The following is a 4,752-nucleotide window of genomic DNA, read 5'->3' as shown; positions in this document are numbered from 1 at the left end:
TTAAGAAACATGAGCGCTTCCACAGCAGACCATGTTGTTCAGAAGGTGTGCAGTGAAGGGGTCTCGTCAGATCCACAGCTTTAAAAGCATTTAGTTCTGAGTCCACCGGATGTCAAGCTGTTCAACCTTCCGTCTGTATGCAGACGATGACGACTTGTCAGCGTCCCAAATGAGACCGTTTCTGGAACGAAGGTGTTGAAGTCCACGAACAGGATCCTTGTGCATGTCGTCTTTCACTCCTGTGATGTGATGTTTCCTGGAGACCTGGATGATGGGAGCGCCTGAAGCAGGAGAGGACTCCAGTAATCTGATGAAGGGGCACGCCATCTGGGCCGGATGCTTCACTTTCCTTCTGTCTGCGAAAGAGAAGATACACATCTGATTCTAGACACAGGCTGACTACACTGTGACTTTATCACTTGTTCTCAGACAAGCTAGTTAAGCTCTTCTCCAGGTTATACTTAACTATGACTTTTTACCACTGTTTATTAGGACCTAGTACACTGTTACTCTTAAATGACATACTATACTTTGATATTTTTTTATTTGTATTGACATATACTAAGCTTCACGTGACGTCTTTTTTTATTACATTCTATGACTTATGATTTTCTATTGATTTTTTTATTTGACTTTTTTATGAGTTTACTTATCAACACACTTCTATGCACACACACACACACACACACGCACACACACGTCCAGAAATATGAAAGAGGAATGTATTTAATCTCCAGGTTGTGAGAACGATGTGAGCGATTTGTCCTGACTTGACATCCTGTAACTGACGGGAATGAAACGATGGTTAATGGCGGTTGATCCGTTTGTATTGACCTTTAGTGAAATGTCACATTGTTTGGAGGATTAAGGAATCAAAAACAGGAAACAGCAGAACACATCTCCAAACTCAGGATGGGCATCTCCTCCAAAGAGCTGCCAGGCTCGCTCTAATTGTTGGAAATATATTTGTGGTAACTCATTCTTTGATTCAAATGTCAGTTTCTGTGTCGAAAGGGAAAAAGGCACTCCGGATGGATTTAATATTTAGATTTTCTTTGTCTTTCACCACAGTGATTAGTGCAGAATTGACAGAGGAAGGTGAATTGAATGCAGCATGACACTAAAAACACATTTTAGTCATTAACATTTCCTTAATCTCTCCATTAATTCCAGATTAGCTTCTGCTGTGCGTGCGTGCGTGCGAGGAGTTTAAAGAGAGTGATATACCAGATATACTGGCATTGACCGGTCAAGTCACTGGAGGGAAAGAAAAAGAGTAAATCTCAAACTCTCGATCACATTTCGCCACAAAACATCTCTATATATGTACATAATGTTGTAATAGTGTTTATTTTTCTTTCTTACTGTTATGATGTCATAGATTTTGTTCTTATTACCATGTAAAGTGTCTTTGACTGCCTTTTAAAGCGCTATATAAATAAAATGTATTGTTATTATTATTATAATTAATGACCAAATCTGCACAAACAAGTGACTGAATTAATGTGAATAATAAGAAAATAAATAAATAATAAAAGTTTGTCCGTCATCCACCGTTATAACCAGTAGTTTTGGTAATGAATCTAAAGTGCATGTGTGTTCTTGTTGTGTCTGTTCTTTGTTCAGAGACAGAAAGCAGCCGGAGGACGACTCTCATCAGTCTGTAAAGAAACACTTTAAAAACACTTTCATCTTCTGTTTCGTTGTTTCGGTAAAAGAAGCAAAAGAAAAAAGATGAAAAAGTTGACTCACTTCACTGAGTATTTAAAAAAATAATTAATCTCATCATTTTGATTTATTAACATCTCATTTTGATGCAGTATCCCATGTTTTTTGACTTTCAGTATTTCACTGTTAGTTCTTGATTTATTATCTCATTATTGATATTTTTGATTGTTGAACTCTAAAGTCTCCCATAGAAGTGAGTCACGTCAGCGCTTCATTCACCAGAAAGAGGATGAAGCTCAGACTTACGGGATTGTTGCATCATGTTTCTCCTAAAATAAGTGTCTGATGACAACGTGTCTTTGTCTGTTCATGTCAATAAGTATACGTAAAACGTAACTTTTGGGAGACACGTTAATAAAAATACAAACTATTAGACAGCTTTGTTCTTATTTGTGCCCTTTTGTGATCAGAGAACCATGTAATTAATCAATTAATTGGTTTGTAAACTGAAAGCTTTGGTTTGTTTAGACAAACTGAACATTCAACGTGAAAGAGAAGCACTTGTTTCTCACCTCTCTGCATCATTACATTCAGAGTTACCATTTAAAAAGAATTATACTAGAAAAGTACAAAAAGAGCCCAAAACACAGTAGTGCGAGTAAAGACATGATGTTCTGTCAGTACCTCAAACCTACAGTCGGTCTGCTCAGCGGTTTCTTTTTCCCAGCAGCACTGACGACATCACTGCATGTTGAGAAGAGAGGAACATGATCGAGCCACTCAGCACTTTGTAGACTGGAGAGGAAAACACTTCTTCATGACGGCATGATGAAGCATCTGTGTGATCAGTGTGTCCAGAACCTCACATTGTAGAAAGAAATGTGACAAAATAGGCTGAAATACTTCCTTCTTTTAAGATCAACTCACTCATTCTGGATATTTATTGTAAACTGGTTGAAATAATCTTCATGTTTCAAGAAAAACAGACTTCAAGGATGAAGCATGTTTTTGTATCTATCCTAATCACATCTTTAATATTTATTATATATTTATTATATATTACTAAATCTTCTGCTAATCAAAATGACAAAACTCAACCCGTAACTTTCTGATATGTTTTTTTGCCGACTTGTGCAGATTTTAAAGCTGGTAGACGTGTTCGTGTTGATCCAACACACATGAGGGAAGAATGTTGCAAAGCAAAACAGCAACGACGACATTCACGTGTTACGCCAGCAGTTTCCCCCTGCTTCCAGTCTTTGTGCTAAGCTAGGCTAACCCCTATAGTGATGCAAGCTGTAGATTCACTGTTACACCTGAATATATGAAACATGAAGCATGAACGTCATCCCTGATGTGACCCAGCTGTGTTAACTGTGTTGTCTCCGTCACTCAGCCTTCAGAGATAAATGAGACAGATTAATTCAATCTGAACGTTGCTCACACAAACATTTTGTTCCTCATGAAACTCGTCACTTCCCGAGTGAAACGGAGCGACTGAATCATGTTTCCAGATAAGATGATGTCCTACTTCTCTTTAGACTCATTATGATTTCATTTCTGTTTTGGACTCATTCACAGGTTCAAGTTTGTACTAAATGTGTGAATTAAACAAAATCAACTGACTTAAAGAGGATTGAACATATTTCACATCATGTTCTTTCTTTCACTGCTGTATGTGAGTTTTCTGACTGTCGACCTTGAATGTATGAATAAAGTTCTCTTGATTAGTTCATAAAAAATGTTTTTACACCAGTTGTGTTGTGAGGATCACAGAGACACAACAGAATACTTTTATGCGTTTCAAAACTTTTAATATAAGATGACAGGTGTGATCATGAACGCAGGTTTAGCGTTGCGTTTACGCTCAACGTTTGAATGCTGCTCAAAGAACAAGATAAAGTCGGCTGAAGTAAACTGTGACGTGATTTGAAGTCGGTACACTGAACTACAGGATTCTGGAGTCATTAAATTTATATTATAATCATATTATTGTTATTTCATGATAATGAGAGATGTTTTACTTGAAACAAAACTAAATGAGATCAGTATTTATGTGAGCACTGACCTTCACACTGCTCGTACTCTGGCCTGCAGCGCCCTCTGCTGGTTGTTCCTGGTGTTACATCATCTCCTTCAGACATGAACACAAACCTCTGAACTACCGGATCTCCTGCTTCTGATCTGGAATTAATTATGTGATGCATAAAAAAAGAGTAAAAATAATTAAAGGAATCTGATCAAAACTACAAAGTTGAAATAGATAAATAAAATAAAATACTAAAACACAAAGACAAGTTAAAGAGTAAAAACCTACACGATGAACAAAAGCTGCAACAAAAACAATAAAACGACATGACAAAATAAAAAGACACCAACTAAAAAATACGCAAAATTATCAATCCAAAAAATAGATAAATAATAATAAAAAATAGAAACTGAAAAAGAAACAAAAACAGAAACTAAATGAACACAACCCGACGAAAAAATGTAAAAGAGCAAAAAAGACAGAAAATAAATCAATAAAACAATTAAAGAAGATTTGCAACTAAATAAAAGTCAAATTAATTTTTTTAAGACTATTCAGCTACAATTTAATTCAATTTCTGAATAAGTTGTGTGAAATATATAAATCAGTAGATTCTTTTAGATGTTTGGTGTCGTCAGCTCCGCACACCTGGATGTCACCTGGACACACCTGAGTGGCTGCACAAGGGAAAGGTCAAAGGTCGGGTAAATAAACAACGTCACCAGCAGCAGTATTTTTTGATACATTGACTGTTTTTTTTATTCCAAACGTGTGTCTATATATTGAACATCAGAGGGCTGGTCCCCTACAGTCACCCCACACGTCAATATCAATAATAATGATAACAAGAGAATCATCAGATTAATATCCACCGGTCGTCTCCGTCCTCCTGATGAGCTGAGCACTGCTGGTACAAATCTGAGGGAGGAGCAGAAGAAATACAACAAAACCGCAGACAACGTGATGACAACGGGGTTCATTCATAACCACCAATCAATCACACGCACGCACACACACACACACACACACACACACACACACACACACACACACAC

The sequence above is a fragment of the Anarrhichthys ocellatus genome, unplaced genomic scaffold, assembly GCF_004355925.1.
Source record: "Anarrhichthys ocellatus isolate YVR2014 unplaced genomic scaffold, GSC_Weel_1.0 scaffold191, whole genome shotgun sequence".
Classification (NCBI taxonomy): domain Eukaryota; kingdom Metazoa; phylum Chordata; class Actinopteri; order Perciformes; family Anarhichadidae; genus Anarrhichthys; species Anarrhichthys ocellatus.
Note: the sequence above shows the minus strand (reverse complement) of the source record.